This window comes from Micropterus salmoides, unplaced genomic scaffold (assembly GCF_014851395.1).
Source record: "Micropterus salmoides isolate LMB-PRFRI ecotype aquatic unplaced genomic scaffold, ASM1485139v1 Ms_hic_scaffold_4546, whole genome shotgun sequence".
Taxonomy (NCBI): domain Eukaryota; kingdom Metazoa; phylum Chordata; class Actinopteri; order Centrarchiformes; family Centrarchidae; genus Micropterus; species Micropterus salmoides.
The window spans coordinates 1-11,587 of NW_024043980.1; the positions used below are offsets into that span (position 1 = coordinate 1).

At 40.2% G+C, this 11,587-nt stretch overlaps 1 long non-coding RNA gene across 1 annotated transcript; it reads right to left on the reverse strand.

Moving 5' to 3' along the window:
• Nucleotides 1-6,584: 6,584 nt before the first annotated feature.
• Nucleotides 6,585-8,477, reverse strand: LOC119887942. Its single transcript, XR_005441829.1, has 4 exons — nucleotides 8,214-8,477; nucleotides 7,456-7,550; nucleotides 6,903-7,180; nucleotides 6,585-6,661 (listed from the first exon to the last, which is right to left on the reverse strand). It is a non-coding gene; the product is annotated as an uncharacterized LOC119887942 (long non-coding RNA).
• Between the last annotated feature and the right edge of the window lie 3,110 nt (nucleotides 8,478-11,587).

Sequence of the window (11,587 nt, forward strand, 5' to 3'; positions counted from 1 at the left end):
TTTTAAAATTAATTGTTTTCAAAATACAATAGAAATCTTTGTTTTTATTAAGTCTACAACCTGTCGGCACGGTGATACAGTGGTTAGCAGTGTCGCCTCACTGCAAGAAGGTCGTGGGTTCAAACCCCATTTGCCCCGCTTTTCTGGAGTTTGCATGTTTTCCCCGTGTCTGCGTGGGTTCTCTCGGGTGCTCCGGCTTCCTCCCACCATCCAAAGACATGCAGGCTAGGTTAATTGGTGACCCTAAATTGTCCTTAGGTGTGAGTGGGTGTTCGTCTGTGTGGCCCTGCGATGGCAGGGTGCACCCCGCCTTGCGCCCGATGTCAGTTGGGATTGGCTCCAGCCCCCCCGCGACCCTGTATACAGGATAAGCGGTTGATGATGGATGGATGGATGGAAGTCAACCTGACCCAGGGTTCAATTAATGACTTTACTGTTCTGAGCAGAGACGCTGTTAACACCATCATCTTGTTGGTGTTTGTAGAGATGAAGCAATGTCAGATTCCTGTGACACTGCAACAACTGTTGGATGTGTTAATGTTGAAGAGAATAAATAATAAATTGGAGACCTGAGTTTACCACTGTGTGCTACTTGTTATTTCCAGTCAATTCTAAAGTTGACTGCATCAGTCACAGTGATGGAACATAAACCATCAGAGGACATTATAGAACTTTCCTTCTTGTATCATAAGACACAGAGGAAGGTCATACTGCTGAGCTCCCACATGGATTTTAATTGCAGCTGTCATCATTTGCAAAATTTTTCAACACATCTGTATTTTAGATGCTTGCTAATGTTAGCACTGATTCTAACTATATGTTACTTTTTGTTCATGTTATTTCAAGTCACCGGTGGTACCCAGTGGCACTCTGTGGCAAATGCTAAGAAATTGTAATTTTTCTTAATTATGTATAACAATACTCCATGTTCTACTGCTATCTATGCATATAATTGCCTCCTCAGCCCTGCACACAGCCTCTTCACCCGTCACTGTTTTCTCTGGTTGCATCGTCCTTCTCCTCCTGCTCCTCCTCCTCATCCTTCTCTCCCTCATCATCAACATGACCGGGGTCATCACCCTGCCCCTCTCCTTCACCTCCACTGACCTCAACAACTAATATACATACAGACACCTGAGCTCAGTATTTCCATGGGAGATACCTAAATTGCAGTTAAAACTTGTGTTAAATACTTAGGCTGTGACCTAGATAGTTCCTCTAGTGGCGTGGATATGGGTCAAAGTTTTATCACACAAGTGAAACAAAGAATTAAATTTCTGGCCCGTAAGGCTCATTTTCTAAATAAAGAAATTTTGAAATCGTTGGCAATAGTTTTAACTCAGCCTCACTCTGACTGTACTACATGGTACATTAGCACCCCCAGGAGGATAAAAACTAAACTTAACTTGATCTTAAACCTCAACAAGACTCATGTCGGCTCTTCTGAACTCAAGGACTTAAAATGGTTGACTGTTGAAAACAGGGTGAGGCAGCTGAAACTGAGATTAACACGAAAGATTTTGCATAGGAACAAGCAAGGTATTTTAAAGATTATTTTAAGCTTTTTAGGAGCTCTCATAGCTACTCAGGCTGTGCAACTGACAGTACCCTGTAGATTTAGGTGCTGTTCTGGCCAAAACACCTTTTTGTACACCTTTTAAAAAGTATTAAGGAGTATTTCTTAACATAATAATTTGAGGGGACCCCAGGTGTAAATGTCTTTGTGTTCAGGTATGTATTTGTTTTTATTTTTGTTTAATAGCTTACCTTGCCTATCTTTCTCAGACTGGCTCCACAATGGAAATAAGTTTTTAACTTTCTTGTGTTATCTTCGACTGTTCTGAAGAATGTATATTGTCACTGTGGATTACATTTTTCAGCCAGGTCTCAATATTTCTCTCAAAAAACTCAGATGCTCTGGAAATTCAAAAAAGCTGTTTGCGTCAATAAACTCTCTTCTCAAACCTCCCACATATGCACATTTTGACACCAGTACAGACCAGTGCAATAGGTTCATGGACTTTTTCACCAACAAGGTAGCTTCAATCCGATCCAACCTTTCTGCCACAGTTTCACCCTCCTCCAAAATTAGTCCCACAAACCCATTAAAGACATTTTCTCTCTTCTCAGGCATTTCTCAGACAGAGGTGGAGAGGATCATAAGGTGCATGAAATCCTCCACATGCTCACTGGACCCTCTCCCCACATCATTATTAAAATCCAATATTACAGCCATCAGTCCATTGATCACAGCAATCCTCAACCAGTCACTCAAATCCGGTCAGGTCCCTCCAGTTCTCAAAACTGCAGTTATCCGCCCCCATCTGAAAAAGCCGTCACTTGACCCCGACATCCTGGCTCATTACAGACCCATTTCAAACCTGCCGTTTTTGTCCAAAGTCCTGGAAAAAGTTGTTGCAGCCCAACTCCACAATCACCTTCACATCCATAACATATATGAAAAATTTCAGTCCGGTTTTCGAGCAGCACACAGCACGGAGACAGCCCTGGTCCGCGTCACAAATGACCTACTTATGACTGCAGACCAGGGCTTACCATCTCTCCTCCTCCTACTGGACCTGTCGGCCGCCTTTGACACTGTGGATCACAACATCCTGCTTCACCGTCTCCAGTTTATGGTAGGACTTTCTGGGACTACACTAGGCTGGTTCCAGTCTTATCTCACAGCCAGGACGGAGTATGTGGCTCTAGGACAGTCCCAATCATCACCCCACACAGTCAGCTGTGGAGTGCCACAAGGGTCCGTCCTTGGTCCAACCCTTTTTACCATCTACTTACTACCCCTCGGTCACATCATCCATAAACACAAAGTTTCATTCCATTGTTACGCAGATGATACACAACTATACATAAAAATGGACTCTACACTCCCCTCAGCTCTGCCATCTGCACTTCAGGTTTGCCTGGAGGAGATAAGGGCATGGATGGCTGACAACTTTCTTCAACTAAATAGCAGCAAAACCGAAGCCATCCTGATCGGTACTCCACATCAAACCCAGTCCTCCTCCCTCAGCAGTATATCCATTTTTGGTCATCACATTCCCCTGTCTACTTCTGTTACAAACCTTGGAGTCAGACTTGACTCAAATCTCACATTCGACACTCACATCCGTCACCTCTGTAAGGTCTCCTTCCTCCACCTCAAAAACATCGCCAAACTCCGCCCCTCCCTCTCACAACTAGATGCTGAGAAGTTGATCCATGCCTTTATCTCCTCCAGGCTGGACTACTGTAATGCCCTCCTCGTCGGGATCCCTGGCAGGAGACTGCAAAAGCTTCAGCATATTCAGAACTGCGCTGCCCGGGTCCTGACGAGGAGGCGCAATATGACCATATCACTCCAGTCCTGAAATCCCTCCACTGGCTGCCCATTCAATACAGAATTCAATATAAAATCTGTCTCCTTACCCACCAGTGCATACATGGAACTGCCCCTGCCTACCTCAGTGAACTCCTCACCCCACTCACCACCTTAAGAAACCTCCGCTCCTCCACCTCTACCCACTGCCTGCACCAACCAAGGACTAAACTCTCCACCATGGGAGACAGGCCTTCCAGGCAGTCGCCCCACGGCTCTGGAATGCCCTCCCAGAGCCCCTAAGGGCCCCACAAACTCTGGAGGTTTTTAAGAAGGGCCTAAAGACTTTATTTCAAAAGGCCTTTTAACAGTCATGGTTTTAAATTTTTTGTTACGGTGTTTTATTGCGATTGTTATTTTCTGGAACTGTTTTTAACCCCTTGTTGTTGTAGCACATCAGATTAGATTTCCCTGAAATGTAAAGTGCATTATAAATAAAATTTATTATTATTATTATTATTTTATTATGCATTTATTCATGTTACTGTTCAATAATAAAATCAAAAATCAAATGCAGACATACAGAGATTCCTTGCTTTTCAAAGGATGTCGTCTTTGTGTGATAACACATTGCAAACAGTTGTTTACAATATATAATAATAATAATAATCTTTATTTGTAACTTGTTTTTGAAATGTGCTCTACAAAGTGCTTTAACAAGTGTAAAGACAATAATACCAAAAAAACAATACAGAAACAATACAAGATAAAAGCAAGAAAACATTTTAAAGACTAAAATACACATTTAAGATAAATATAAAATAAGTAAAATAGAATAAATAAAAGGGATAAAATAAAGTCAAATAAGATCGAGGCAGCTGAGTTCTGGACAGTCTGGAGTCGATCAATAGATTTTTGGGTTAAACAGGTGAAAAGGCTGTTGCAATAATCCAGGCGTGATGAGATGAAGGTGTGTAAAATGGTCTCGGTGTCCTTAAAAGTTAACATAGATCGAATTTTTGCTATATTTCTAAGTTGATAAAAACATGATTGAACAAGCTTTGTGGTGTGCTGCTCGAAATTTAAATTACTATCAAACCAAACACCAAGGTTCTTTGCCACACGCTTAATGTGATTTACTAGGGAACCAGCAGATGGCAGTATCTGCTGGGACCCAATGACCAGGATTTCTTTTTTGTCTGAGTTCAGTTGGAGGAAATTATTTGACATCCATTTTTTGACTTCACAAAGGCAGTTGTTAAGTGAACTCAGCATTCCAGGGTCTGTGGATCTGACGGGCAAGTATATTTGTGTGTCATCAGCATAAATATGAAAAGAAATGCCATGTTTATGGATAATATGTCAGGGGAAGCAGATACAAGGAAAACAAAATGGGTCCTAAGACCGACCCCTGAGGCACACCATATTTAACTGGACAGAACGAGGAGACACGCAAAACTTCCTATTTGACAGGTAGGATGAAAACCATTCTAGGGCAGTACCAGAGATCCCCACCCAGTGTCTCAGTCTGTCTAACATGATGTTGTGATCAATGGTGTCAAAAGCAGCGCTAAGGTCCAGGAGTACTAGGACTGAGCACATGCCTTCATCAGCAGACATTATAAGGTCATTGGTGACTTTAAGCAGGGCAGTCTCAGTGCTGTGGTACTTCCTAAAACCATGTTATTTTCCAGTACAGTGAGCAGCTGTTTGGACACAATTCTTTCTAGAATCTTTGCAATAAAAGGCAGTTTTCACACTGCTTTAAAAAGTTAAGAAGACGGTTAAAATCTGATTTTGTCAGCTCAGACTGCCGAAGAGCTGTGTCATTTGTTCCGACATGGACCATCACTCTTGTGATGGAGGACGGGAGCGACGGCATCAGGTCCTGGAGTTTTTTTAAAATGTCAGCCGTGGTGGCACCGGGGAAGCAGTGAGTTGTAGCGTTAAAAAAAACGGATGTTTCTGGTTATGGAGTCACCAATTATTAGTGTGGTTGGGGAGAAAAGAGGACGAGGAGATGCCGGTTGTGGGGTTCCAGAGCAGGACTGAGCAGAATCTGCTTCAACACTGCGTGCGGACTGAGGATGGAGTGTGTGAGCTGCCGAGTGTTGTGTTGGAGCAGCAGTAACAGACCTGAGAGAAGGGCTACCTGCCGGTGCAGGGTAGAGACGGCCTCCGGAGCGTCTGAGCACAGCCTCCTTCAGGATCCTACGTTGGGAAGCGGAGGTTTTTGACCGGGATGACGGCCCAGCTGATCACGGTTTGCCGCCAGTGCAGGAGATGTAGGCGGTGGAGGAGATGCAACAGTGTCGTCAGGCACTGTCCGCCGAAAGAGATCCGTATCAGGGAGACTCGAAGCCGCAGGTGCATCTGCTGGTTGGACCGGAGTGTCGTCAGACAGGGCTGCATAGCGGTTGGAGAGGCCGATGTGCGGAGGAGAGGCAGCCCCGTCCGAGCCTCTCTTGCAGCCACGGACCACCACTTCAGCCCAATTTGACTGATCGGAATTGAGCAGGAGGAAAGCCTGGGAAGGATTGAGGGATCCCATAGCACGGTGTCCACTAAGAGAAACAATCTGTTTGGCTTGTACTGAAGCCACATCCATAAAGCCAGTCAGCAGGGAACCTTTGAGTTCCTCTGAAAGTCGTCGGATGTCTTCCATAAGGTCAGCAATCTTTTTGTTTGATTTCTTAAGGAGTGTGCAGTCCTCATGAGGCAGAGTTATCTCGGCTAGCATAGTCACCGGAGCTTTGTTGTGTACGGTCATCTAGCTTAAAATCTATGTCGGATGACCTGAATCCTTAACCCATGTAAAACGTAAGTTTTTAACTTAAGTTAAATAAAAAGGATATAAAAAAGTAACGAAAAAGTGTGGATTAAAACTGGATAAGAGTCCGGTTTACGACGGAGCTTCCGACAGGTAGCTACAGACGCCAACGCATGCGCAGAATACAGATTACGTAAGCGATCTTGTGCACTGCCAAACAAAACTTAGAATCAATAAATAGCTACTAATGTTGACCACAAAAGCTGTAGAATTAAGATCTGTGTAGGATGAAGATGCTTATGTATTTAGACAACACAGTATTTACCTTTTGATGTGCTCCTCTCCATTGTTCTGGCTCGCAGCAGGTGTCTCAGCCATCTTAAGATTGTCCTTTTCCTACAAAAGCACATGTGAGACATATTACGTATAGAAAAAACAAGTACTCAAGTTACATATTCATTTAAAATGAACATAAAAGTACCGCATACAAATTACCTTTCTCCACACAAGCTAGCATGGATCTCTACAAACTGTGGTGTAAATTTCAAGAAACAGATGGGACATGGAACTTTCTATTGGAGACAGAACATTTGGACTATTAGCAACAGTCTCATACAGAACAGTTAGCATTTCACATTGCAACACAATAACATTTAACTCTGTACCTCTTCAAAAGATGTCTTGGTGTCATGGTGTACAGGGGGGGGCTGTCATTGAAACTATCTGGATGTCGTTGTGAAAATATTCTGTTGTAACTCATTGAACAGCAGTAGTTGCTGTACAATGCAACATCACATGTATTACATAGCTTACCTCAATATCCTCTCCTGCTGACTGAGACTCCATGCACTCCTGAACATGAAGGGCCAAAATGTGCAAAAGAAAACTGACTTTGCAAGTTTGACATTGTGCTTTTGGCATACTTCGGAATTCAATGGCATCTGGAGGTAGTGGAGTTAGGTCAAACTCATGCTGCAAAGGCACAATATACAGGGTGTTCTTCCCTGCCCCTGTGACACTGCGAAGAAGGGTTCCGGTGTATCCATCAGAGTCAGGAGGAATCATTATCAGTCTCCTTTTACCCTGACCACCTGTAAATGCAACAATGTTTGGATTATTTCAACTAGATATGTTTGGCCAAGTTATTTGAATGACAATGGATATTATATCTACTTTTCTCCACCCGTAGCCTTGTAGAGTAGCCATCCACCTGTCACTCCCTGCATCTACTCATTTTGCAGTAGTCTAAAGAACTAAGAGAACATAACTAAGTGATGTCTCAATGCTTGAAGAATATCCTACCACTAGGATAAAAGGGTCATCTTTTAAATATAAGAAGTTTTGAGCAAAGTTTGATCTGTAATACCTCCTCGTGGCTCATTTCCCTGGACATGGTGAGATGTCTTTTTCCAAGCCCTGCTTGAGCAAGTTCAGACTCTTCAGATGGGGTTGGGGTTGTCTCTGAATTAAACAGGTAAACATAGAAACCAGGTTTTTGTATATGGTGTGCCATAGGTCTTTGGACTCTGTATCTTTCGCTTTCCTAGGTAACTTTTTCTTAAGAAAAATCCAGGGAAAGATCTGCATGATTTAAAAATGAATATTTTTTTAAAATATGGTCATAAATGTACATATAAAATATGAACTAGTTAAATGACTTTAAAATGAACTTGAACAATAAAATTCCACCTAAAACCTGGCCATCTCTTGGTCTACAGATGACGATCCCTGTTCCTGCATTCTTCCTTGCTCTTGCTGTCCCTGAGAGATGTTTGTGTGAGCACGTTTATAAGGCTCAGCGGCTGCAGCCACTGTCGAGTTATGGTCGACATTCTGACTGAGGTTAACAAAGAAAATCCACGTTAAAGGCATAAAAAAACTTGAGCTAGTTACTGAAATGAGTGTGAAATTCACAACACTAACGTTAGCTAGCTTTAGTAGGATGAAGCTAAGTTAACTTAGTTCATGCTAATCCAAGCGATGCTTCATTTCCAGCTTTGTCCAGTTGTCCAACTCAAACGCATTTTCCCTTTATGTGTGTCCCTACGATAAAATAATGAGCCACTGTGGTGATAATGTCACCAAAGAATCTATTCAAAACGTACCATATATTTCACGTCTTACCTGTGCACTGGCGCCAGCGGGTTGCCTTGGCGCTGCGGACGCCATGGCGAGTGAATACAGCATGGTCGCATGTGTAAGTGGGAGAAGTCCATTCTTAAAGTGTAGCTGCTGAACTGCACAAGCTGGCACAATTTATTACTCGTATAGTGTAATTGGTCCCACGTATTGTCCAAAACAGCTTTTTAAAGGGAACTTAGTTTAGTTTACTGCCAATCACTTCTCGCAGTGCCTACGTTTCTTGAAGGCAACATGACTGAGGAGAGTCTTCTTCTTCGTTAGACTGTCACTCATGATTCCACGCAAAATCGGGAGTCTTCCACTGAAAACAACTGATCTGAAACTGAAAAATAGATTAGAAAGTGAAAATAAAAGACTTGAAGCTGTAAAAAAAAGATTTGATGCTGAAAAAAAAAATAAGCTTAGACTCTGAAAACATAAAACATGGAACTGAAAAAACTAAGTCCTAAAATATCAAAATATGGAAAAGTGAAATATAAAAACAAATAATTTCTTCAAAATACTTTTTTTCAAAACTGAAAAAAAATTGGCAAACTTAAATAAATTCCTGTACATTAAAAGGTACAGCAGCATGTATCACATCTTGACCAAAACACCTTCAAATAAAAATAAAATAAGTAAAATGATGACATATGATCAGTATTACTGAAAAGTACACTATACACATCCCATCATTAATGTTATCCATGGGGGTCCCTCATACATATAATTCCCCCTCCATGGCTGCAGTGAATTCAGCTAAACTTTAAATTAATTAATTAATTAATGCAAAAATGACAGCTGTGGTGATGTCTTTACAGACTATACGGGCAGGAATAATGATTACAGTGACCAATAACTTACTGTAAACATGGACATGTGAGCATTAAGGTAAACTATAAAAATGTGAACCTTTAGCACACAGACAGCAACATATTAGTTGCATTTATTACTCTGATAAAAACCTCACTGGACATTTTAACAGTGCAAAAGCAGAATTGAGGGCTCATACACACACATGCATAGGCCTGCCTTGTTGAAATCTCTTGCATCAAATTCCAGCAACAGGGTTACTGAGATTGTATATTACAGAAATTTTTTAACATTAAAAACTGCCTTCCAGCAAAAAGCAATACATTACTGTAACATTAATCACGTTTCTTTTGTAACGTTACTCCCAACACTGTTTAAGGCAGACGAAAGTCGCTGTCTCGATTATGAAGCTATTAAAAACCAAACTAACGTTAGCTAACAAATATTAATTAGCTAATGCACACCAGAGCTATCCACCAAGGAAAATTTCCAAACCCAGAGTGAGCTCAACTTTAGTTAATTTACACAATTGTGTTGTCTTGCTAACAATAATAAATTTACCAAGAAAGACTATTTTTGCTGGCAGTCTCTGGTCTGTCCTCTCCTGCTTGTCCTTGCCTGTCACGCCTCTTTAGCTGTTTTCACATTTAACTTCTGCAGGTAGCTGACCGGATATTCTTCTCCTCTGAGTTCTTTTCTTATGTCTGTGGTGTCCACCTTCGCCAAGTCCAAGTCGGTAAAGTAAAACAAAGGAAACCTTAGAAACAAAATGATTTCTGGCCAGAAATAGCTTCCCTCTCAACGACTGTAAACACGTTAATTTTCGTGAAGCGGACTTTCACGCTGTGCGATTGGGTCGTCGATTTGAAAACCTTGATTCTGATTGGTCAGGTTGCACTGCGCTAGGCGAGAGGACACACTTCGCCCCTGTGTACACGTGTTCACAAGTATAACTACATTATGATTTAAAGTATACTTATTTCTATATTTTATGTTGTTGTTGTGCTGCTTCCTTCTGGGCCAGGTTACCCTTATGAAAGAGGTCTCTGATCTCAACTAGCTATTTACCTGATGCTTTTGAAAAATATTTTTTAATGTTAAAAAAATGTTTTAAAAATCATACTTCTGGAAATCAGGCTGAAACATGTGGCAATTACATAAATATTTACAATATTTTGCAGTAGCCTACACAATGACGCTTGTTTGGCATAAATATATTTTTAACCCACTAAAAGTGTAATTGTTTAACAGTGTACTTCCACAAAGTACACCAAAATAGTATTTACTAAGAGTTAAATAAATATATTTTTAATAAATAGACTAAATGTTGTGAAAAATATTCTTCTATTTAAGCATATTTATTAAAAGTTTAATTAAGTATATATTTATTACCAATTTATTCAAAGTATACTTTTGAGAAGTATGTTAAAGCTCAGGAGAATATATCTTTAATATACTTGTAGTAAGCATGTTAGGAGTATAAATGTACTATCAGCATACTATGTGAATTCTGTTACATTTGACGTAGATGGGTTGAGCCTTACCTAATCATCAGTGCAGACAGTAGTGGTGCTGAGGGGTCTGCAGTACTTCTTAAAATCAGGCATAATAATAAAAACATTATTTAAAGTTATAATGAATTACTGGGATTTATATGAGTAGTGTGTTTGTATTTGTGATAGGAAAGAGGTTTGACTTAGTTTTTTAACTTTTTTCCAGTAGGTGGTCATAATGTCAGTCTCCCTTCTGCTGCCCTGCCCTGTTGAGGCTGTGAATGCACTTGTGTTTGGACACCTTTCTATCAGAACCAGCATTACGTTTTTCAACTTCACTCACCCAGGTGCAGTACTTTAATCACTCTGAATTCAAAGTATGATACTGTTTTTTGTACATTAAGTTCAAATCTTAAACTAAATAAATTATATACATATACAAATATTTCTAGGGCAAAACCACAAATGGTTGCTTGTACATTTCTGTAAAACATCAGATACTTATCCAATCTCAGAAAGAAATGAAATCAATATTCCACCAAAACACTAGCTATGCCTGTTTAAGACCATAAGAAGCTAATTCTGACAAATTCTGTAGTGATACTATTTTGAAACATTGATAATGCAATACTGTGTGTAAGATTTTATTTGGAAATAAAAAATAATAATAATTAAAACCCACTCTTACACAAAATTCAGTATGTAATTGCACTAATTGTAATTGTCTTGAATAGGAAGAAAATGTTGAATGCATCAAGTTACATCAGTATAAATAAAATACAAATAATTACTGTCTATTGTCAGAAATATAATTACATTTATTTGATGCAGGAATCTATTTAAGTATTGTAAGAAATGCCAAACTCACTTTGGAAAGTTAGTCTATTTTCATTTATTGAGCTTTATTTATTTTTAACTGTTCCACCAAAACAGCAGCTGCGGCACATTTAAGACAAAAAGAACTAATATTTTGGAAATGACCCAAAAATAACCTGATGTAGGATATTTCAGATTATTGCCTGTATTCTTTGTCTATCAGCTAACAGACTTTCTGACTGTCTACTGTCCTTA